Source organism: Ovis aries, chromosome 10 (assembly GCF_016772045.2).
Source record: "Ovis aries strain OAR_USU_Benz2616 breed Rambouillet chromosome 10, ARS-UI_Ramb_v3.0, whole genome shotgun sequence".
In the NCBI taxonomy this organism is placed as follows: Eukaryota; Metazoa; Chordata; class Mammalia; order Artiodactyla; family Bovidae; genus Ovis; species Ovis aries.
In genome coordinates this window covers 8,744,015-8,770,329 of record NC_056063.1, presented here as the reverse complement: position 1 = coordinate 8,770,329, position 26,315 = coordinate 8,744,015, and positions in this window count along the sequence as shown.

The following is a 26,315-nucleotide window of genomic DNA, read 5'->3' as shown; positions in this document are numbered from 1 at the left end:
TGATATATAAAATTAAACAATTTTTAATGTGTTTATTTTCTATCTGTAAATATTCCCTGGTGAGATGTCTGTAATGTCTTCAGTCTTTTAAAAAATAAGGTTGTTTGCTTTCTTATTGTTCAATTCTAAGAATTCTTTGCATATTTTGGGTTACATTCCTTTATTAGATATGTCTTTTGCAAATATTTTCTCCCAGTATGTGACTCTCTTCTCAGTTTCTTGAGCATAATTTTTCAATTTTAATAAAAAACAATCTACAAAATATTTATTTCCTAGATCATATCTTTTCTTTTGCATCTAAAAAGCTATTGCCATATCCAGTCTTCTATTATCTTGAAATAGATTTATAGACTTTCATTTTACTTTAGGTCTGTTATCTATTTTGAGTTAAAGCTTGTGAAAGATAAGGTTTGTGTTTAGATTATCATTATTGTTATTATTTGTAGTGTGGATGTCCACTTGCTCTGATACCATTTTGAGAAGACTACTAACTATTGTATTGCCTTTGCTTCTTTTTCAAAAATTATTTGACTATATTTTTGTGGTCTTTTTTTCAAGGCTCTCTGCTCTACTATGTTGATCTCTTTGTCTCTTCTTTTATACACTACACTTTCTTGCTCACAGTAGCTTAGTAGTAAGTCTAGAAATCATTATTGGTCGGGGCATAGACTTGGATAACCATTATATTGAATGGTTTGCCTTGGAAACAGAGATCATTCTGTCATTTTGAGATCGCATCCAAGTACTGCATTTCAGATTCTTCTGTTGACTATGATGGCTATTCCATTTTTCCTAAAGGATTTTTGCCCACAGTAGTAGATATAATGGCCATCTGAGTTAAATTCACCCATTCTAGTCCATTTTAGTTCACTGATTCCTAAAATGTCGATGTTCACTCTTGCCATCTCCTGGTTGACCACCCTCAATTTAACTTGATTCATGGACCTAACATTCCATATTCCTATGCAATATTGCTTTTTTTTTTTTTTCAGGGACTCCAGGGAAAGATTTATTTTTAGATTTGTAATATGAAGGCATATATGTATACAAAGAGGAAATGTAAAATAGTTTATAATCTTATGATTTCACTTCTGTTTGGTGTCTTTCACTTCTGTTTTGGTCATGAGAACTGAATGAATTTCACCTGTGGCAATATTGCTCTTTATAGTATCAGATTTAAGTTCCATCACTAGTCACAGCCACAAATGAGTGCTGTTTGTGTTTTGACTCTGCCTCTTCATTATTTCTGGAGTTGTTTCTCCTTTGATCTCCAGTAGCATATTGGGCACCTATTGACCTGGGGAGTTAATCTTTCAGTGTCCTGTCTTTTTGCTTTTCATACTGTTCATGGAGTTCTCAACGCAAAAATACTAAAGTGGTTTGCCATTCCCTTCTCTAGAGGACCACGTTTTTTCAGAACTCTCTACCATGACCCATCCATCTTGGGTGGCCCTACTCGGCATGGCTCATAGTTTCATTGTGTTAGACAAGACTGTGGTCCGTGTGATCAGATTGGTTAGTTTTCTGTGATTGTGATTTTCAATCTGTCTGCCCTCTGATGGAGAAAGATAAGAGGTTATGAAAGATTCCTGATGGGAGAAACTGACTGACAGGGAAACTGGGTCTGTTCTGATGGGCGGCGCCATGTTCAGTAATTCTTTATTCCAATTTTCTGTTGATGAGCTGGGCTGTGTTCCCTCCCTGTTATTTGACCTGAGGCAAATCTATGGTGGAGGTAACAAAGATACTGCTGGCCTCCTTCAAAGGTCCCACACACACAGTGGTATACTCAGTGCCCTCAAACGTGCAGCAGGCATGACCAACCCACTTTTACCAGAGACTACTAGAAACTCATGGGAAAGTCTAGGTCAGTCTCTTTTGGGGTCACTGTTCCTTTTCCTGGGTCCTGGTATGCACAAGGTTCTGTTTGTGCCCTCCAAGGGTCTGTTTCCCAGTCCCGTGTAAGTTCTGGCACCTCTATGGTGGGGATAATGGTGACCTCCTCCAAGAGAGCTTATGCCATAACCAGGTCTACTGCATCGAGAGCCCCCGCCCCTTTAGTAGTCCACTGCTGACCTGCACCTCCTCAGGAGACACTCAAATGCAATCTATCTCAGTCTCTGTGGGGTCGCTGGGTCCTGGAGCACACAAGGTATGTTTGAGTGCACTGAGCATGTCTGGAAGGTATCAAGTTTGATTCAAAATGTGATTTTATCCCTTCTACAACCCTGCTGGGGCTTCTACTTTGCTTTAGGATGTGGGGTATCTCCTCACAGTCATTCCAGAGCCGTGCAACCACCACTTAAGCACCATGCAGCCACCACTTACATAGGTTCTATGAAAACTTACAAGACCTTCTAGAACTAATACTCAAAAAAAGATGTTCTTTTTATTATACAGGACCAGAATGAAGTAGGAAGTCAAGAGATACCTAGAATAACAGGCAAATTTGGCCTTGGAGTACAGAATGATTTAGAGCAAAGACTAATAGAGTTTTGTCAAGAAAACACACTGGTCATAGCAAACACCCTCTTACAACACAAGAGATGACTCTACACTTGGACATCACCAGATGGTCAATACCGAAATCGTGCTGATTATATCCTTTGCAACCAAAGATGGAGAAAAGTGAAGTCGCTCAGTCGTGTTTGACTCTTTGCGACCCCATGGACTGTAGCCTATCAGGGTCCTCCATCCATGGGATTTTCCAGGCAAGAGTGCTGGAAAATTGCTGGAAATTGCCATTTCCTTCTCCAGGGGACCTTCCCAACCCAGGAATTGAACCCAGGTCTCCCATATTGCAGGAAGACGCTTTACCATGGGAGCCGTCAGGGAAGCCCAGCTAAAGATGGAGAAGCTGCATACAATCAGCAAAAACAAGACAGGGAGCTGATTTTGGCTCAGACCATGAACTCCTTACTACCAAATTCAGTCTTAAATTGAGGAAAGTAGGGAAAACCACTAGACCATTCAGGTATGACCTAAATCAAATCCCTTATGAATATAGAGTGGAAATGATGAATAGATTCAAGCAATTAGATTTGATGGACAGAGTGCATGAAGAACTATGAACAGAGGCCCATGATGTTGTACAGGAAACAGTGATCAAGGACATCCTTAAGGTAAAGAAAGCAAAAGGTAAAATGGTTGTCTGAGGAGGCCATAAAAATATCTCTGTAAAGAAAAGAAGTGAAAGACAAAAGAGAAAAGGAAAGATATACCCATTTGAATGCAGAGTTCCAAAGAATAGCAAGGAGAGATAAGAAAGTCTTCCTCAGTGATCAATGCAAAGAAAGTGAAAAAAAAAAAAAAAAAAAAAAAAAACAATAGAATGGGAAAGACTAGAGATCTCGTCAAGAAAATTAGAGATACCAAGGGAAATTTCATGCAAAGTTGGGCACAATAAGGGACAGAAATAGTATGGAGTAACAGAAACAGACGATATTAAGATGTGGCTAGAATACACAGAGTGAAGTGAATGAAGTTGCTCAATCGTGTCCGACTCTCTGAGACCCCATGTACTGTAGCCTACCTACCAGGCACCTCCCTTCGTGGGATTCTCCAGGCAAGAGTACTGGAGTGGGTTGCCATTTCCTTCTCCAGGGGATCTTCCCTACCCAGGGAACAAACCTGGGTCTCCCACATTCCAGGCAGATGCTTTAACCTTTGACCCACCAGGGAAGCCCTAGAATACACAGAAGCCCTCTATAAAAAAGATCTTCAAAACCCAGATAATCACAATGGTGTGATCACTTGTCTAGAGCTAGACATCCTGGAATGTGAAGTCAGGTGGGCCTTATTTAGGAAGCATCACTATGAACAAAGCTAGTGGAGGTGATGGAATTCCAGTTGTGCTATTTCAAACGCTAAATGATGATGCTGTGAAAGTGCTGCACTCTATACGCCAGCAAATTTGGAAAACTCAGCAGTGGCCACAGTAATGGAAAACGTCAGTTTTCATCCCAATCTCAAAGAAAAGCAATGCCAAAGAAAGCTCAGATTACCACACAATTGCACTTATCTCACACACTAGCAAAGTGATGCTCAAAATTCTTCATACTAGGCTTCAACAGTACATGAACCGTGAACTTCCAGATGTTCAAGCTGGATATAGAAAAGGAAGAGGAACCAGAAATCACATTGCCAACATCCGCTGGATCATCAAAAAAGCAAGAGAGTTCCAGAAAAAAATCTACTTCTGCTTTATTGACTATGACAAAGCCTTTGACTGTATGGATCACAACCAACTGTGGAAAATTCTACAAGAGATGGGGATACCAGACCACCTGACCTGCCTCCTAAGAAATATGTATGCAGCTCAGGAAGCAACAGTTAGAGCCGGACAAGAAACACAGACTGGTTCTTTATTTTTTTTTTTTAATTTTTTTTAATTTTTTAATTTTTTTTTATTTTTTAAATTTTAAAATCGTTAATTCTTACATGCATTCCCAAACATGAACCCCGCTCCCACCTCCCTCCCCATAACATCTTTCTGGGTCATCCCCATGCACCAGCCCCAAGCATGCTGCATCCTGCGTCAGACATAGACTGGCGATTCAATTCACTTGATAGTATACATGTTAGAATGTCATTCTCCCAAATCATCCCACCCTCTCCCTCTCCCTCTGAGTCCAAAAGTCCGTTATACACATCTGTGTCTCTTTCCCTGTCTTGCATACAGGGTCGTCATTGCCATCTTCCTAAATTCCATATATATGTGTTAGTATACTGTATTGGTGTTTTTCTTTCTGGCTTACTTCACTCTGTATAATCGGCTCCAGTTTCATCCATCTCATCAGAACTGATTCAAATGAATTCTTTTTAACTGCTGAGTAATACTCCATTGTGTATATGTACCAAAGCTTTCTTATCCATTCATCTGCTGATGGACATCTAGGTTGTTTCCATGTCCTGGCTATTATAAACAGTGCTGCGATGAACATTGGGGTACATGTGTCTCTTTCAATTCTGGTTTCCTCGGTGTGTATGCCCAGAAGTGGGATTGCTGGGTCATAAGGTAGTTCTATTTGCAATTTTTAAGGAATCTCCACACTGTTCTCCATAGTGGCTGTACTAGTTTGCATTCCCACCAACAGTGTAGGAGGGTTCCCTTTTCTCCACACCCTCTCCAGCATTTATTGCTTGCAGATTTTTGGATCGCAGCCATTCTGACTGGTGTGAAGTGGTACCTCATTGTGGTTTTGATTTGCATTTCTCTAATAATGAGTGATGTTGAGCATCTTTTCATGTGTTTGTTAGCCATCCGTATGTCTTCTTTGGAGAAATGTCTATTTAGTTCTTTGGCCCATTTTTTGATTGGGTCGTTTATTTTTCTGGAGTTGAGCTGCAGAAGTTGCTTGTATATTTTTGAGATTAGTTGTTTGTCAGTTGCTTCATTTGCTATTATTTTCTCCCATTCAGAAGGCTGTCTTTTCACCTTGCTTATATTTTCCTTTGTTGTGCAGAAGCTTTTAATTTTAATTAGATCCCATTTGTTTATTTTTGCTTTTATTTCCAGCATTCTGGGAGGTGGATCATAGAGGATCCTGCTGTGATTTATGTCTGAGAGTGTTTTGCCTATGTTCTCCTCTAGAAGTTTTATAGTTTCTGATCTTACATTTAGATCTTTAATCCATTTTGAGTTTATTTTTGTGTGCGGTGTTAGAAAGTGATCTAGTTTCATTCTTTTACAAGTGGTCGACCAGTTTTCCCAGCACCACTTGTTAAAGAGATTGTCTTTACTCCATTGTATATTCTTGCCTCCTTTGTCAAAGATAAGGTGTCCATATGTGTGTGGATTTATCTCTGGGCTTTCTATTTTGTTCCATTGATCTATATGTCTGTCTTTGTGCCAGTACCATACTGTCTTGATGACTGTGGCTTTGTAGTAGAGCCTGAAGTCAGGCAAGTTGATTCCTCTAGTTCCATTCTTCTTTCTCAAGATTGCTTTGGCTCTTCGAGGTTTTTTGTATTTCCATACAAATCTTGAAATTATTTGCTCTAGTTCTGTGAAAAATATGGCTGGTAGCTTGATAGGGATTGCATTGAATTTGTAAATTGCTTTGGGTAGTATACTCATTTTCACTATATTGATTCTTCCAATCCATGAACATGGTATATTTCTCCATCTATTAGTGTCCTCTTTGATTTCTTTCATCAGTGTTTTATAGTTTTCTATATATAGGTCTTTAGTTTCTTTAGGTAGATATATTCCTAAGTATTTTATTCTTTTCGTTGCAATGGTGAATGGAATTGTTTCCTTAATTTCTTTTCTACTTTCTCATTATTCGTGTATAGGAATGCAAGGGATTTCTGTGTGTTGATTTTATATCCTGCAACTTTACTATATTCATTGATTAGTTCCAGTAATTTTCTGGTGGAGTCTTTAGGGTTTTCCATGTAGAGGATCATGTCATCTGCAAACAGTGAGAGTTTTACTTCTTCTTTTCCAATTTGGATTCCTTTTATTTCTTTTTCTGCTCTGATTGCTGTGGCCAAAACTTCCAGAACTATGTTGAATAGTAGCGGTGAAAGTGGACACCCTTGTCTTGTTCCTGACTTTAGGGGAAATGCTTTCAATTTTTCACCATTGAGGATAATGTTTGCTGTGGGTTTGTCATAGATAGCTTTTATTATGTTGAGATATGTTCCTTCTATTCCTGCTTTCTGGAGAGTTTTTATCATAAATGGATGTTGAATTTTGTCAAAGGCCTTCTCTGCATCTATTGAGATAATCATATGGTTTTTATTTTTCAATTTGTTAATGTGGTGAATTACATTGATTGATTTGCGGATATTGAAGAATCCTTGCATCCCTGGGATAAAGCCCACTTGGTCATGGTGTATGATCTTTTTAATGTGTTGTTGGATTCTGATTGCTAGAATTTTGTTGAGGATTTTTGCATCTATGTTCATCAGAGATATTGGCCTGTAGTTTTCTTTTTTTGTGACATCTTTGTCAGGTTTTGGTATTAGGGTGATGGTGGCCTCATAGAATGAGTTTGGAAGTTTACCTTCCTCTGCAATTTTCTGGAAGAGTTTGAGGAGGATAGGTGTTAGCTCTTCTCGAAATTTTTGGTAGAATTCAGCTGTGAAGCCATCTGGACCTGGGCTTTTGTTTGCTGGAAGATTTCTGATACAGCATCAATTTCCGTGCTTGTGATGTTAAGATCTGTTAAGATTTTCGATTTCTTCCTGGTTCAGTTTTGGAAAATTGTACTTTTCTAAGAATTTGTCCATTTCTTCCACGTTGTCCATTTTATTGGCATACAACTGCTGATAGTAGTCTCTTATGATCCTTTGTATTTCTGTGTTGTCTGTTGTGATCTCTCCATTTTCATTTCTAATTTTATTGATTTGATTTTTCTCTCTTTGCTTCTTGATGAGTCTGGCTAATGGTTTGTCAATTTTATTTATCCTTTCAAAGAACCAGCTTTTGGCTTTGTTGATTTTTGCTATGGTCTCTTTTGTTTCTTTTGCATTTATTTCTGCCCTAATTTTTAAGATTTCTTTCCTTCTACTCACTCTGGGGTTCTCCAACTCTTCCTTTTCTAGTTGCTTTAGTTGTAGAGTTAGGTTATTTATTTGACTTTTTTCTTGTTTCTTGAGGTATGCCTGTATTGTTATGAACTTTCCTCTTAGCACTGCTTTTATAGTGTCCCACAGGTTTTGGGTTGTTGTGTTTTCATTTTCATTCGTTTCTATGCATATTTTGATTTCTTTTTGATTTCTTCTGTGATGTGTTGGTTATTCAGAAGTGTGTTGTTCAACCTCCATATGTTGGAATTTTTAATAGTTTTTCTCCTGTAATTGAGATCTAATCTTAATGCATTATGGTCAGAAAAGATGCTTGGAATGATTTCGATTTTTTGAATTTATCAAGTTTAGATTTATGGCCCAGGATGTGATCTATCCTGGAGAAGGTTCCATGAGCACTTGAAAAAAGGTGAAATTCGTTGTTTTGGGGTGAAATGTCCTATAGATATCAATTAGGTCTAACTGATCTAATGTATCATTTAAAGTTTGCGTTTCTTTGTTAATTTTCTGTTTAGTTGATCTGTCCATAGGTGTGAGTGGGGTATTAAAGTCTCCCACTATTATTGTGTTATTGTTGATTTCCCCTTTCATACTTGTTAGCATTTGTCTTACATATTGTGGTGCTCCTATATTGGGTGCATATATATTTATAATTGTTATATCTTCTTCTTGGATTGTTCCTTTGATCATTATGTAGTGGCCTTCTTTGTCTCTTTTCACAGCCTTTGTTTTAAAGTCTATTTTATCGGATATGAGTATTGCCACTCCTGCTTTCTTTTGGTCTCTATTTGCGTGGTATATCTTTTCCAGCCCTTCACTTTCAGTCTGTATGTGTCCCCTGTTTTGAGGTGGGTCTCTTGTAAGCAGCAGATAGAGGGTCTTGTTTTGTATCCATTCGGCCAGTCTTTGTCTTTTTGGTTGGGGCGTTCAACCCATTTACGTTTATGGTAATTATTGATAAGTATGATCCCGTTACCATTTACTTTATTGTTTTGGGTTCGGTTTTATACACCCTTTCGTGTTTCCTGTCTAGAGGATATCCTTTAGAATTTGTTGGAGAGCTGGTTTGGTGGTGCTGAATTCTCTCAGCTTTTGCTTGTCTGTAAAGCTTTTGATTTCTCCTTCGTATTTGAATGAGATCCTTGCTGGGTACAGTAATCTGGGCTGTAGGTTATTGTCTTTCATCACTTTAAGTATGTCTTGCCATTCCCTCCTGGCCTGAAGAGTTTCTATTGACAGATCAGCTGTTATCCTTATGGGAATCCCCTTGTGTGTTATTTGTTGTTTTTCCCTTGCTGCTTTTAATATTTGTTCTTTGTGTTTGATCTTTGTTAATTTGATTAATATGTGTCTTGGGGTGTTTCGCCTTGGGTTTATCCTATTTGGGACTCTCTGTGTTTCTTGGACTTGGGTGATTATTTCCTTCCCCATTTTAGGGAAGTTTTCAACTATTATCTCCTCAAGGATTTTCTCATGATCTTTCTTTCTGTCTTCTTCTTCTGGGACTCCTATAATTCGAATGTTGGAGCGTTTCATATTGTCCTGGAGGTCTCTGAGATTGTCCTCGTTTCTTTTAATTCGTTTTTCTTGTTTCCTCTCTGATTCATTTATTTCTACCATTCTATCTTCTATTTCACTAATCCTATCTTCTGCCTCCGTTATTCTACTATTTGTTGCCTCCAGAGTGTTTCTGATCTCATTTATTGTGTTATTCGTTATATTTTGACTCTTTTTTATTTCTTCTAGGTCCTTGTTAAACCTTTCTTGCATCTTCTCAATCCTTGTCTCTAGGCTGTTTATCTGTGTTTCCATTTTGATTTCAAGATTTTGGATCATTTTCACTATCAATATTTGGAATTCCTTCTCCGGTAGATTCCCTACTTCTTCCTCTTTTGTTTGGTTTGGTGGGTAACTCTCCTGTTCCTTTACCTGCTGAGTATTCCTCTGTCTCTTCATCTTGGTTATATTGCTGCGTTTGGGGTGGCCTTTTTATATTCTGATAATTTGTGGAGTTCTCTTTATTATGGAGCTTCCTCACTTTGGGTGGGGTTCTATCAGTGGCTTGTCAAGGTTTCCTGGTTAGGGAGGCTTGTGTTGGAGTTTTGGTGGGTGGAGCTGGGTTTCTTCTCTCTGGAGTGCAGTGGAGTGACCCGTAATGGGTTATGAGACATCAAAGGTTTTGGGATAATTTTGAGCTGCCTGTATATTGAGGCTCAGGGGAGTGTTCCTGTGTTGCTGGAGAATTTGCGTGGTATGTCTTGTTTTGGAACTTGTTGGCCCTTGGGTGGAGCTTGGTTTCAGTGTAGGTATGAAGGCTTTTGATGAGCTCCTATTGCTTAATGTTCCCTGAATTCAAGAGTTCTCTAATGTTTTCAGGCTTTGGGTTTAAGCTTCCTGCTTCTGGTTTTCAGTTTTATTTTCACAGTAGCCTCTAGACTTCTCCATCTATACAGCACCGATGATAAAACATCTAGGTTAAAGATGAAAAGTTTCTCCACCTTGAGGGACACTCAGAGAGGTTCACTAAGTTACAAGGAGAAGAGAAGATGGAGGGGTAGTTAGAGGTAACTGGAATGAGATGCGGTGAGATCAAGAGAGGAGAGAGCAAGCTAGCCAGTAGTCACTTCCTTATGTGCGCTCTATAGTCTGGACCGCTCAGAGGTATTTACAGAGTTATACGGGGAAGAGGAGAGGGAGGAAGTAGACAGAGGTGACCAGGAGGATAAGAGAGAGGAATGAGTAGGAGAGAGACAAATCCTGCCAGTAACCAGTTCCTTAGGTGTTCTCTACCGTCTGGAACACACAGAGATTCACAGAGTTGGATAGAGAAGAGATGGGGGAGAAAAGAGACAGAGGCCACCTGGTGGAGAAAAAGGAGAGGCCAGAGGAGGAGAGAGTGGACAAGCCAATAATCTCGCTCTCAGGTAAACTTGGGTAGTGAAGTTTGGGTTTTTAAATGTACAAAATTAACAACAAAGATTAAAAATCTGGAGTAGAGGTTGGATTTTCAAAGATACAATATTAAAGAAAAGCAGAAGGAAAAAGGAAGAAAGAAAAAAAAGAGTTATTAAAAAACAAACAAACAAAAAAAAATACAAAACAAAACACCAACAACCATCCAAAGAGTATATATGGTGTTTGCCTTAAAAAAAAAAAAAAAAAGTCTTTTTTTTTTTTAAAATAGTAATACTAGGTTATAGAAATAAAAATTAGAGGAGAAATAGAAGACTTAACAATTAAAAAAAAGCTCGGAAAAAAAAAGAAAAAAAAAGCAAAAGGCAAAAAAAAAAAAGAATGATTTTAAAAATATTAAAAAATTAAAAATATATCTTGCTTTTCTCTGATGTTATGGGCCGTGTGGGCTCACTTCCAAGGTGGTTCCCTCTGTTTAACTTCTTCTGTTTGCTGGTTTTTAGGCTCACTAGTTCAGTCGCGCTGTGGGGAGGGGGGATGCTGCAAACAAATAGCACTGTCGTGTGCACACAGTATCTCTGCCCCGCTTGACCTGTCCTTCCTCGCGGCGCACAAACCGCTCCAGCTCTACGATGCTCAGCCGGGAACTGTCTGGGGCCGGCCCTAGGCTGCGTGCACTTCCCCGGTCCAAGCCGCTCAGGTTCGGCCCTCAGGCAGCCCTCAGAGGCACAAATGCGGCTAGGACTGCGCTTTGTGCCCTTCCCAGGTCCGAGTAGCTCAGGAGTTTGGCGAGCGCAACCGCCGTGGCTTGTCACCTTTTCCGCCGCTGCCGCTCAGCTCTCTGGGTGGACCGCTGGCGCACCCCGTGAGGCAGACTGTGACTGTCCAGCACCCCCAGAAGTCTTAGCAAAGGAGCCTGCTTGCAGTTAGGTAAGTAAAGTCTCTCCGGGTCTGCAATTGCCCCTTTCCAGACCTTACGGCTCTGGCTGCCTGTCCCCGGCGGGCAATGGTCTGCAGCCGGCTTTTCCGTTCCGTCCTTTGTTCTGTGCTGGGTCCTGGCGGTGTCTTATGTTCGAGCTTTTCGCGTGGTAGCTATCCCACAGTCTGGTTTGCTAGCCCAAGTTAGATCATTCTGGTGGAGCGTGGGGCGTTCCTGCCCGATTCTTACAAAGCTCTGCAGCCTGCGCCTCCCGCGCGTCCCTGCCCTGCCCCCACTTCCCAATGGCGGATGCAGGCGTCTGTGCTGCTTTTCCGCTGGGGGAGTTACTGGTGGGCTTGTAATCTCTTGGTTTTAATTATTTATCTATTTTTCCTTCCTGTTATGTTGCCTCTGTGTTTCCAAGGCTCGCCACAGACTCGGCAGGGAGAGTGTTTCCTGGTGTTTGGAAACCTCTCTTCTTAAAATTCCCTTCCCGGGACGGGCTTCCCTTCCCGGGACGGAGCTCCCTCCCCACCTCCTTTGTCTCCTTTTCCGTCTTTTATATTTTTTCCTACCTGTTTTTGAAGACAATGGTCTGCTTTTTTGGTTGCCTGATGTCCTCTGCCAGCCTACAGAAGTTGTTTCGTGGATTTTGCTCGGCATTGAAATGTTCTTTTGAGGAATTTGTGAGGGAGAACGTGATCTTCCCGTCCTATTCCTCCGCCATCTTTCCCTCCCTCCCCTGGTTCTTTATTTTTTGAGGGCTCCAAAATCACTGAAGATGGTGACTGCAGCCATGAAATTAAAAGACCTTTGCTCCTTGGAAGAAAAGTCATGACCAACCTAGACAGCATATTAAAAAGCAGAGACATTACTTTGCCAACAAAGGTCCATCTAGTCAAAGCTATGCTTTTTCCAGTAGTTATGTAAGGATGTGAGAGTTGGACTATAATGAAAGCTGAGTGCCAAAGAGTTGATGCTTTTGAACTGTGGTGTTGGAGAATCCCTTGTGTTGCTTGAGAGTCCCTTGGGCTGCAAGGAGATCCAACCAGTCCATCCTGAAGAAAATCAATCCTGAATGTTACTGGAAGGACTGATACTAAAGCTGCAACTCCAATACTTTGGCCACATGATGTGAAGAACTGACTCATTTGAAAAGATCCTGATGCTGGGAAAGATTGAAGGAGGGAGGAAAAATGGATGCCATAAAATGAGATGGTTAGATGGCATCACCGACTCAATGGATATGAGTTTGAGTAAACTCCAGGAGTTGGTGATGGACAGGGAGGCCTGGTGTGCTGAAGTCCATAGGTGACAAAGTTTCAGGCATGACTGAGAGACTGAACTGAACTGAAGTCTATACATCAGGAAGTATCAGTCCTTCAACTTTCTTCGTCTTCAATATTTTTATTGGTATTCTGCATCTTTCTCCTTATCATATGTAAATTTAGGGTCCCTTTGTCAATATTCATATAACAGCATGCTACATTACTGTGAATTTCCACATTTGCAAGCTGAATTTAGAAAATGCAGAGGAACCAAGGATCAAATTGGCAACATCTGTTAGATCACAGAAAAAGCAAGATAATTCAAGAAAAATAAAAATATGCTTCATTGACTATGGTATATCCTTTCACTGTGTAAATCACAACAAACTGTGGAAAATACTTAAAGAGAAGGGAATACCAAACCATCTTACCTGCCTCCTGAGAAACCTGTACGTAGGTCAAGAAGCAAGAGTTAGAACCAGATATGGAACAACGGACTGATTCTAGCTTTGGAAACTAATTTGTCATGCTGCTTGTTTTTCACCCTGCTTATTTAACTTATATGCATAGTACATCAGGCAAAATGCTGGGCTGGATGAAGCACAAGCTGGAATCAACATTAGTAGGGGAAACATCAACAGTCTCAGATATACAGATGATACCACCTTTATGGCAAAAAGTGAAGAGGAATTAGTGAGCCTCTTGTTGAAGGTGAAAGAGGAGAGTGAAAAAAACTGGCTTAAAACTCAATATGCAAAAACTGAAGGTCATGGCATCCTGTCCCAGTGTATCATGGCAAATAGATGGGGAAACAATGGAAACAGTAACAGACTTTATTTTATCGGGCTCCCAAATCACTGTGGAAGGTGAATGCAGTCATGAAATTAAAAGGCACTACTCCTTGAAAGAAAACCTATGGTAAATATAGACAGTATATTAAAAAGCAGAGACACTGCTCTGCCAACAAAGATTCGTCTAGTCAAAGCTATGGTTTATCCAGTAGTCATGTACAGATGTGAGATTTGGACCATAAAGAAAACTGAGCATTGACAAATTGGTGCTTTCAAAATGTGGTATTTGAGAAGACTCTTGATAGTCCCTTGGACTGCAAAGAGATCACATAGTCAACTCTTAAGGAAATCAACCCTGAATATTTATTGAAAGACTGATGCTGAGGCTGAAGCTCCAATATTTTGATGTGAAGAGACAACTCATTAGAAAAGACTCTGATGCTGTGAAAGATTGAGAGCAGGAGGAGAAGGTGATGACAGAGGATGAAATGGTTGATATGCATCACTGACTCAGTGGACATGAATTTGAACAAACTCCAGGAGATGGTGAAGGGAGCCTGGCATGCTGCAGTCCATGGGGTCGCACATAGTCAGACATGACAGCAACTGGACAACAACAATGACTGCTGGGATTAGAGTGAAGTGCAATTGAATCTATACAAAAAATGGAAGTACTGCCACTTTGAGAATATTTAATTTTTATTCATGAACATGGAATATATTTTCATTAATTTAGTTTTTTTTATTTATTGATATTCAGTAATTTTTTCACATGTATTGTGTGCCTATTTTGTACCTATATTCATGCCTGAGTATTTTTAGATGGTGTTAATGCAAACAGCATTGTACTTTTTGTTTTAAAATTATTTGCTCATTTTTTTAAGCATTTTTATCCAATACTCTTTTTATAAGCATTTATCAGTTCCAGGACTTGATTGTTGTTTTTATATATTCTACATTGATGATCTTGTTGTCTGTGAACAAGAAAAGTCTATTTTTTTCACCAATTTGTATACTCTTGATTTCCCTCCCTTTACTTATTGTATTATCTAGAAATTCTATTGAAATTCTGAAAAAAAAATTATGAGAAAGTACATCCTTTTCTTGCATCTGGTTCTAGTGGGAAAGATTTGATGTCTTACCAGTAAGTTTGATGTTAGCTGTACTTTTTTTTCTTTTTTATATCTATTCTTTATCAAGTTGAGGAAGCTCCCCTCTATTTCTACATTATTAAGAGTTTTTATCAGGAATGAATGATGTGTTTCTGTCAACTGCTTTTGCTATATATTTGTGCGTGTGTGTGTGCTCAATTATGTCTGGTTCTTTGGGACCCTGTGGACTCTAGCACTCCAGGCTTCTGTATCCATGGGGTTTTCCAGGTAAGAATACTGGAGTGGGATATACATTAATATGCATATGTTTGTTTTTATTTTTTAAGCTTCTTTATGTGTTGGATTACAGGAGTTGATCTTCAAATATTGAAATAACCTTGTATTCCTGGAATAATCTACTTGGTTTTGGATGTTTTCTTTTCACATTATTGAATTTTAACTACTAGTATTTTCTGAAGGAGTTTTGCATCTATGTTGATGAGATATATTGGTCTGTAGTTTTCTTATAATATATTTGGGCAATTTGGGTGTTTCTCCATTTTTAATAATTTCGCAGAGTACAGAATTCCAGGTTGGTAGTGGGTTTTATTTATTTATTTTTTTCCTCTCAACACTTCAATTATTTCACTCCACTCTCCTATTGTTTGCAAGGATTCTGAGAAATTTGATGTGATTCTTATCATTGTTCTCATCTTGTTGAAATGAGCACCCTACCACCACTCTATGGCTGCTAACTGGATTATTTTATTTTTGATATTCTGTAATTTGATAAAGATATTCCTAGGTGTGGGGTTTTAAGATTTTGTTTGGCATGGTGTTCTTCCCTGGTTCTGTGGTTTGGAATCTGACAGAAAAGTGAGGATATTCTCAACCATTGCTATTCACGCATTTCTTGTTTTCTGTTCACTCTTCTCTTTGTAGTAGTCCTAGTTATGAGTAAGTTACACTTTATTTATTTATTTTTTCACTGCCACAATGCTGCTCCTTTTATATTCTGTTCTATCAGTCTTTGTTCTTTTAGGTTTTTGGTTTAAAAGATTCTGTTGACATGTGTTCTAGCTCAGATATTCTTTCCTTAGCTGTGTCCAGCTTTCTAGTAAGCCCATCAAAGGCATTCTTCAATTCTGTTTTTAATCTCTAACATTTTTTGTTTGTTTGCTTTTAATCTCTCTGCTTACACTGATCGGCTATTCTTCTATGCTATTTGTTTTATCAATTAAAGACTGTGGTAATATCACAGCAGGTTAGGCTCTGGTAGCTAATTTTACCAGAGGGCAGGCTTTATTGAGAACTGTTTCCTGATTTATATATATATTTAAATGCTTTCTTTCCTCCTCTCTCTGATAGAGTCAAAAGGGATTTTTCTGTGATATTGAATTTAAGAAAATGTTCAAGGTCTTAGTGAAAATTTTCATAATATTCCGGGGGTCTCCCTCTTTGACAAGGTCCCTCTGGAGTTTTTAATTCTCAGTATTGTCTACACTGAGCTTCCAGCAACTTTTCAACTTCAGTTCAAGTTTTCCTTTCCTGGTATTGGTTCCTGTGGGTTTTGAGTTCTGTATCCACCTGTCTTTCTCTCCAGTATTGCAGGCAGCAGTTTGACCTCCATTCTTCCCTCTCTTACAGATTTAAGAAGTCTGCTTAGCTTTTTCACTTGTTATTAGGTGGAGTGGCAACTTATAAGTACCTTAAATGTGGAACTGGAAGCCTCCCTGGCAGTTTTTAAATCAAGATCGCCCACACTAAGTCTTCAACAGTTCTTCAAAGCTTTACTTTAAGTATTCCTACTGGCTCTAGTGTCATCTGTTTCAGTTAATGTGATCTTGGCTGTAATTTCCTTTATTCATCTATCTCTCAAGATTTTGAGGTGGCAGTTTGTCCTGCTATCTCAGTTCTCTGATGAATCTGAGAATAGATAAGTGCCTGGGTATGTAACGTAAATAAGCATTGCTTAAGTTGTTCTTTGACTCTGTTGATGAAGAGCCACTTAGGGAGCTCTTAAAAATTACTCAAGGTGCATGCCAGACCAATTCAACCAGCATTTCTGAGAGTGAGACCCAGGAATTCATATATGTATAACCTTACTGGTGATTCCTGTGCCAAGTCAGGATTGAGATCCTGGCAGGTGGCTGAGTTGGAATCATGCCTCTTGAGCTTACTATCAATATGCAGCTAGACAAACGAGTGAATCTCTTCTCTGGAATAAAGGAATCATATGTGTCTCATAGTTTTGTTCTTAGAGTGTAGTAAGTGTTATATACGTGTTCACTATTTTTTTTGTTTTTAATATTATTCCAGCTGTGGACAGTAAATTGAACCTTAGCAGTGATCCAGGAATTTTTTGTGTTCCACCCTAGTGATACACAGTTCTTCCCCATTTCTAAAAGGGATAATTAGCTTGAATATTTTATTTACTATTGGGTTTTTTTAAGTTTTAGAATCTTCTAAATCTTCAAAATCTACTTTTCTCAAAAGATGGCGGAGGAATAGGACGGGAAGACCACTTTCTCTCTCACAAATTCCTCAAAAGAACATTTCAACGCTGAGCAAACTTCACAAAACAACTTCTGTAGGCTGGCAGAGGACATCAGGCAACCAGAAAAGCAGACCATTGTCTTCAAAAACAGGTAGGAAAAAATATCAAAGACGAAAAAGCAGACAAAGGAGGTGGGGAGGGAGCTCCATCCTGGGAAGGGAAGCCCGTCCCGGGAAGGGAATTTTAAGAAGAGAGGTTTCCAAACACCAGGAAACACTCTCCCTGCCGAGTCTGTGGCGAGCCTTGGAAACACAGAGGGCAACATAACAGGAAGGAAAAATAGATAAATAATTAAAACCAAGAGATTACAAGCCCACCAGTAACTCCCCCAGCGGAAAAGCAGCACAGACGCCTGCATCCGCCATTGGGAAGTGGGGGCAGGGCAGGGACGCGCGGGAGGCGCAGGCTGCAGAGCTTTGTAAGAATCAGGCAGGAACGCCCTACGCGCAACCAGAACGATCTAACTTGGGCTAGCAAACCAGACTGTGGGATAGCTACCACGCGAAAAGCTCAAACATAAGACACCGCCAGGACCCAGCACAGAACAAAGGACGGAACGGAAAAAGCCGACTGCAGACCATCCCCCGCCGGGGACAGGCAGCCAGAGCCGTAAGGTCTGGAAAGGGGCAATTGCAGACCTGGAGAGACTTCACTTACCTAACTGCAAGCAGGCTCCTTTGCTAAGACTTCTGGGGGAGCTGGACAGTCACAATCTGCCTCACGGGGTGCGCCAGCGGTCCACCCAGAAAGCTGAGCAGCAGCGGCAGAAAAGGTGACAAACCACGGCGATCGCGCTCGCCAAACTCCTGAGATACTCGGACCTGGGAAGGGCACAAAGCGCAGTCCCAGCCGAATCTGTGCCTCTGAGGGCTGCCTGAGCGCCGAACCTGAGCGGCTTGGACCGGGGAAGTGCACGCAGCCTAGGGCCGGCCCCAGACGGTTCCTGGCTGAGCATCCTAGAACCGGAGCGGTTTGTGCGCCGCGAGAAAGGACAGGCCAAGCAGGGCAGAGATACTGTGTGCACACGACAGTGCTATTTGTTTGCAGCATCCCCACTCCCCACAGCGCGACTGAACTAGTGAGCCTAAAAAACCAGCAAACAGAAGAAGTTAAACACAGGGAACCACCTTGGAAGTGATCCCACACGGCCCATAACACCAGAAAGGGACAGATATATATTTTTAATATTTTTAAAATCATTCCTTTTTTTTTTTTTTGCTTTTTTTTCTAACTTTTTTTTTAATTGTTAAGTCTTCTATTTCTCCTCTAATTTTTATTTCTATAACCTATTATTACTATTTTTTTTAAGACTTTTTTTTTTTTTTAAGGCAAACACCATATATAGTCTTTGGATGGTTGCTGATGGTTTTTTTTTATTGTTTGTCTGTCTGTTTGTTTGTTTTTTTAATAATTATTTTTCTTTCTTTTTTTTTCTTTCTTCCTTTTTCCTTCTGCTTCTCTTTAATATTGTATCTTTGAAAATCCAACCTCTACTCTAGATTTTTAATCTTTGCTCTTAGGTGTTTATTGCCAATTTTGTACATTTAAAAACCCAAACTTCACTACCCCAGTTTACCTGAGAGCGAGATTACTGGCTTGACCACTCTCTCCTCCTCTGGACTCTCCTTTTTCTCCACCAGGTGGCCTCTGTCTCTTTTCTCCCCCATCTCTCCTCTATCCAACTCTGTGAATCTCTGTGTGTTCCAGACGGTGGGGAACACCTAAGGAACAGGTTACTGGCAGGATTTGTCTCTCTCCTACTCATTTCTCTCTCTGATCCTCCTGGTCAGCTCTGTCTACTTCCTCCCTCTCCTCTTCCCCGTATAAATCTGTAAATACCTCTGAGCGGTCCAGACTATAGAGCGCACATAAGGAAGTGACTACTGGCTAGCTTGCTCTCTTCTCTTTTGATCTCACCGCGTCTCATTCCAGTTACCTCTAACTACCTCCTCCATCTTCTCTTCTCCTTATAACCCAGTGAACCTCTCTGAGTGTCCCTCAATGTGGAGAAACTTTTCATCTTTAACCTAGATATTTTATCATTGGTGCTGTATAGATGGAGAAGTCTAGAGGCTACTGTAAAAATAAAACTGAAAACCAGAAGCAGGAGGCTTAAATACAAAGCCTGAAAACATTAGAGAACTCTTGAATTCAGGGAACATTAAGCAATAGGAGCCCATCTAATGCCTTCATACCTACACCGAAACCAAGCTCCACCCAAGGGCCAACAAGTTCCAAAACAAGACATACCACGCAAATTCTCCAGCAACACAGGAACACTCCCCTGAGCTTCAATATACAGGCAGCTCAAAATTATCCCAAAACCTTTGATGTCTCGTAACCCATTACGGGTCACTCCACTGCACTCCAGAGAGAAGAAACCCAGCTCCACCCACCAAAACTCCAACACAAGCCTCCCTAACCAGGAAACCTTGACAAGCCACTGATAGAACCCCACCCAAAGTGAGGAAGCTCCATAATAAAGAGAACTCCACAAATTACCAGAATATAAAACGGCCACCCCAAACGCAGCAATATAACCAAGATGAAGAGACAGAGGAATACTCAGCAGGCAAAGGAACAGGAGAGTTGCCCACCAAACCAAACAAAAGAGGAAGAAGTAGGGAATCTACCGGAGAAGGAATTCCAAATATTGATAGTGAAAATGATCCAAAATCTTGAAATCAAAATGGAATCACAGATAAATAGGCTAGAGACAAAGATTGAGAAGATGCAAGAAAGGTTTAACAAGGACCTAGAAGAAATAAAAAAGAGTCAAAATATAATGAATAACACAATAAATGAGATCAGAAACACTCTGGAGGCAACAATTAGTAGAATAACGGAGGCAGAAGATAGGATTAGTGAAATAGAAGATACAATGGTAGAAATAAATGAATCAGAGAGGAAACAAGAAAAACGAATTAAAAGAAATGAGGACAATCTCAGAGACCTCCAGGACAATATGAAACACTCCGCCATTCGAATTATAGGAGTCCCAGAAGAAGAAGACAGAAAGAAAGATCATGAGAAAATCCTTGAGGAGATAATAGTTGAAAACTTCCCTAAAATGGGGAAGGAAATAATCACCCAAGTCCAAGAAACACAGAGAGTTCCAAATAGGATAAACCCAAGGCGAAACACCCCAAGACACATATTAATCAAATTAACAAAGATCAAACACAAAGAACAAATATTAAAAGCAGCAAGGGGAAAACAACAAATAACACACAAGGGCATTCCCATAAGGATAATAGCTGATCTTTCAATAGAAACTCTTCAGGCCAGGAGGGAATGGCAAGACATACTTAAAGTGATGAAAGACAATAACCTACAGCCCAGATTACTGTACCCAGCAAGGATCTCATTCAAATACGAAGGAGAAATCAAAAGCTTTACAGACAAGCAAAAGCAGAGAGAATTCAGCACCACCAAACTAGCTCTCCAACAAATTCTAAAGGATATTCTTTAGACAGGAAACACGAAAAGGGTGTATAAACCCGAACCCAAAACAATAAAGTAAATGGTAACGGGATCATACTTATCAATAATTACCTTAAATGTAAATGGGTTGAATGCCCCAACCAAAAGACAAAGACTGACCGAATGGATACAAAAACAAGACCCCTCTATCTGCTGCTTACAAGAGACCCACCTCAAAACAAGGGACACATACAGACTGAAAGTGAAGGGCTGGAAAAAGATATACCACGCAAATCGAGAGCAAAAGAAAGCAGGAGTGGCAATACTCATATCCGATAAAATAGACTTTAAAACAAAGGCTGTGAAAAGAGACAAAGAAGGCCACTACATAATGATCAAAGGAACAATCCAAGAAGAAGATATAACAATTATAAATATATATGCACCCAATATAGGAGCACCACAATATGTAAGACAAATGCTAACAAGTATGAAAGGGGAAATCAACAATAACACAATAATAGTGGGAGACTTTAATACCCCACTCACACCTATGGACAGATCAACTAAACAGAAAATTAACAAAGAAACGCAAACTTTAAATGATACATTAGATCAGTTAGACCTAATTGATATCTACAGGACATTTCACCCCAAAACAATGAATTTCACCTTTTTTCAAGTGCTCATGGAACCTTCTCCAGGATAGATCACATCCTGGGCCATAAATCTAAACTTGATAAATTCAAAAAAATCAAAATCATTCCAAGCATCTTTTCTGACCATAATGCATTAAGATTAGATCTCAATTACAGGAGAAAAACTATTAAAAATTCCAACATATGTAGGTTGAACAACACACTTCTGAATAACCAACACATCACAGAAGAAATCAAAAAAGAAATCAAAATATGCATAGAAACGAATGAAAATGAAAACACAACAACCCAAAACCTGTGGGACACTATAAAAGCAGTGCTAAGAGGAAAGTTCATAGCAATACAGGCATACCTCAAGAAACAAGAAAAAAGTCAAATAAATAACCAACTCTGCAACTAAAGCAACTAGAAAAGGAAGAGTTGGAGAACCCCAGAGTTAGTAGAAGGAAAGAAATCTTAAAAATTAGGGCAGAAATAAATGCAAAAGAAACAAAAGAGACCATAGCAAAAATCAACAAAGCCAAAAGCTGGTTCTTTGAAAGGATAAATAAAATTGACAAACCATTAGCCAGACTCATCAAGAAGCAAAGAGAGAAAAATCAAATCAATAAAATTAGAAATGAAAATGGAGCGATCACAACAGACAACACAGAAATACAAAGGATCATAAGAGACTACTATCAGCAGTTGTATGCCAATAAAATGGACAACGTGGAAGAAATGGACAAATTCTTAGAAAAGTACAATTTTCCAAAACTGAACCAGGAAGAAATAGAAAATCTTAACAGACCAATCACAAGCACGGAAATTGAAACGGTAATCAGAAATCTTCCAGCAAACAAAAGCCCAGGTCCAGACGGCTTCACAGCTGAATTCTACCAAAAATTTCAAGAAGAGCTAACACCTATCCTCCTCAAACTCTTCCAGAAATTGCAGAGGAAGGTAAACTTCCAAACTCATTCTATGAGGCCACCATCACCCTAATACCAAAACCTGACAAAGATGTCACAAAAAAAGAAAACTACAGGCCAATATCACTGATGAACATAGATGCAAAAATCCTCAACAAAATTCTAACAATCAGAATCCAACAACACATTAAAAAGATCATACACCATGACCAAGTGGGCTTTATCCCAGGGATGCAAGGATTCTTCAATATCTGCAAATCAATCAATGTAATTCACCATATTAACAAATTGAAAAATAAAAACCATATGATTATCGCAATAGATGCAGAGAAGGCCTTTGACAAAATTCAACATCCATTTATGATAAAAACTCTCCAGAAAGCAGGAATAGAAGGAACATACCTCAACATATTAAAAGCTATATATGACAAACACACAGCAAACATTATCCTCAATGGTGAAAAATTGAAAGCATTTCCCTAAAGTCAGGAACAAGACAAGGGTGTACACTTTCACCGCTACTATTCAACATAGTTCTGGAAGTTTTGGCCACAGCAATCAGAACAGAAAAAGAAATAAAAGGAATCCAGATTGGAAAAGAAGAAGTAAACTCTCACTGTTTGCAGATGACATGATCCTCTACATAGAAAACCCTAAAGACTCCACCAGAAAATTACTAGAGCTAATCAATGAATATAGTAAAGTTGCAGGATATAAAATCAACACACAGAAATCCCTTGCATTCCTATACACGAATAATGAGAAAGTAGAAAAAGAAATTAAGGAAACAATTCCATTCACCATTGCAACGAAAATAATAAAATACTTAGGAATATATCTACCTAAAGAAACTAAAGACCTATATATAGAAAACTATAAAACACTGATGAAAGAAATCAAAGAGGACACTAATAGATGGAGAAATATGCCATGTTCATGGATCGGAAGAATCAATATAGTGAAAACGAGTATACTACCCAAAGCAATTTACAAATTCAATGCAATCCCTATCAAGCTACCAGCCACATTTTTCACAGAACTAGAACAAATCATTTCAAGATTTGTATGGAAATACAAAAAACCTCGAATAGCCAAAGCAATCTTGAGAAAGAAGAATGGAACTGGAGGAATCAACTTGCCTGACTTCAGGCTCTACTACAAAGCCACAGTCATCAAGACAGTATGGTACTGGCACAAAGACAGACACATAGATCAATGGAACAAAATAGAAAGCCCAGAGGTAAATCCACACACATATGGACACCTTATCTTTGACAAAGGAGGCAAGAATATACAATGGAGTAAAGACAATCTCTTTAACAAGTGGTGCTGGGAAAACTGGTCGACCACTTGTAAAAGAATGAAACTAGATCACTTTCTAACACCGCACACAAAAATAAACTCAAAATGGATTAAAGATCTAAATGCAAGACCAGAAACTATAAAACTCCTAGAGGAGAATATAGGCAAAACACTCTCAGAAATAAATCACAGCAGGATCCTCTATGATCCACCTCCCAGAATGCTGGAAATAAAAGCAAAAATAAACAAGTGGGATCTAATTAAAATTAAAAGCTTCTGCACAACAAAGGAAAATATAAGCAAGGTGAAAAGACAGCCTTCTGAATGGGAGAAAATAATAGCAAATGAAGCAACTGACAAACAACTAATCTCAAAAGTATACAAGCAACTTATGCAGCTCAATTCCAGAAAAATAAACGACCCAATCAAAAAATGGGCCAAAGAACTAAATAGACATTTCTCCAAAGAAGACATACGGATGGCTAACAAACACATGAAAAGATGCTCAACATCACTCATTATTAGAGAAATGCAAATCAAAACCACAATGAGGTACCACTTCACACCAGTCAGAATGGCTGAGATCCAAAAATCTGCAAGCAATAAATGCTGGCGAGGGTGTGGAGAAAAGGGAACCCTCCTACACTGTTGGTGGGAATGCAAACTAGTACAGCCAGTATGGAGAACAGTGTGGAGATTCCTTAAAAAATTGCAAATAGAACTACTTTATGACCCAGCAATCCCACTGCTGGGCATACACACCGAGGAAACCAGAATTGAAAGAGACACATGTACCCCAATGTTCATCGCAGCACTGTTTATAATAGCCAGGACATGGAAACAACCTAGATGTCCATCAGCAGATGAATGGATAAGAAAGCTGTGGTACATATACACAATGGAGTATTACTCAGCCATTGAAAAGAATTCATTTGAATCAGTTCTGATGAGATGGATGAAACTGGAGCCAATTATACAGAGCGAAGTAAGCCAGAAAGAAAAATACCAATACAGTATACTAACACATATATATGGAATTTAGGAAGATGGCAATGACGACCCTGTATGCAAGACAGGAAAAAAGACACATATGTGTATAACGGACTTTTGGACTCAGAGGGAGAGGGAGAGGGTGGGATGATTTGGGAGAATGGGAATTCTAACATGTATACTATCATGTAAGAGTTGAATCGCCAGTCCATGTCTGACGTAGGGTGCAGCATGCTTGGGGCTGGTGCATTGGGATGACCCACAGAGATGTTGTGGGGAGGGAGGTGGGAGGGGGGGTCATGTTTGGGAACGCATGTAAGAATTAAAGATTTTAAAATTAAAAAAAATAATAATAAATGAATTAAAAAAAATCTACTTTTCTTTATAGTAGCATTATATTTGCATACCTAAGCAATAAATTGCATTGTTTTCATGTCTAAAAATTTCTGAAGATACAATCATACTATAGTATAATCATACTATAATCTTTTGTAGTATATTTGTTTAATCTGCTTGTATTTTTTCTATTGACTAATGCATCACTGATTCGATGTATGTGAGTTTGAGTGAACTCCAGGAGATGGTGATGGACAGGGAGGCCTGGCGTGCTGCGATTCATGGAGTCGCAAAGAGTCAGACACGACTGAGCGACTGAACTGAACTGAACCACAAGTACCTGAAGTTCATTTATTTATTTAAAGCATTCAATAGTGGTACATTTTATGAACATGTTACAATTAGTGTATCCATTTTATTATTATTGAGCATTTATTTTCTTTCTAGTTATTTTGTTGTTGTTATTGAAAACAATCATCTTAAAATGTTTTGAACATATAATAATACATGTTCAAAGGAAATTTCTTTAGAGGACATACCTAAGAGTGAAATTCTTGAGTTATAAATTGTGCATAGAGTTGAGCTTCAATCCTTGGTGTGGGAAGGTCCCATGGAGAAGGGAATGGGTACCCACTCCATTATTCCTGCCTGGAGAATTCCATGGACAGAGGGGCCTGGCGAGCTATAGTTCCTGGGGTTTGCAAAGAGTTGAACATGACTGAGAGACTAGTACAAACAATACAAAATTGTTTAGCATATTGATTTTACAAATTTGCTATTCAGTGTGGATGAATGTAAACATTCCTCCACATTCATATTGTCATTTGACACAATTTAAAAATGTGTGTCACACTGATGGATATGAATTATTATATTCATTCTTTTTAAAGTACCTATTGAAGTCATTTGACCTTTTACTATTGAAGGATTCTTCTTTATCTTTACTTTAGAAGGTCTTTTGAAATAAATATTGAATATCGTCTCTCCCAGTTATATCCATAGTAAGTAACTTCTAGTTTATGGATTGCTGTTTCATTTTCTACAGGGTCTATTTGTTAAAAAAGAAGTTCTTTATTTCCTTAGATCAGTCTCCAAATGCAAAAGAACAAAAATAAACAAATGAGATCTAATGGAACTTAAGAGCTTTTGCAAAACAACAGAGGGAAAGTTGCTCAGTCATGTCCAACTTTTTGAGGTCCCTTGGACATATCTTTGAGGTCCTTGGTCGTGGAATCCTCCAGGCCAGAATACTGGAGTAAGTAGCCTTTCCCTCTACCAAGTGATCTTCCCAACCAAGGGATTGAACCCAGGTCTTCTGCAATGCAGGAAGACACTACCATCTGAGCCACAAGATAAGGCCAAGAATACTGGAGTGTATAGCCTATCCCTTCCCCAAGGGATCTTCCTGACCCAGGAATCAAACCAAGGTCTCCTGGATTACAGGTGGATTCTTTACTAACTGAACTATCAGAGAAGCTACAGAAACCATCAACAAAACAAAAATACAGCCTACAGAATGGGAGAAAATACTTGCAAACAATAAGATTGACTAGGGGTTAATTTCCAAGATATGCAAACAGTTCATACAACTCAATATCAAAAAAGGAAACAACCTCATC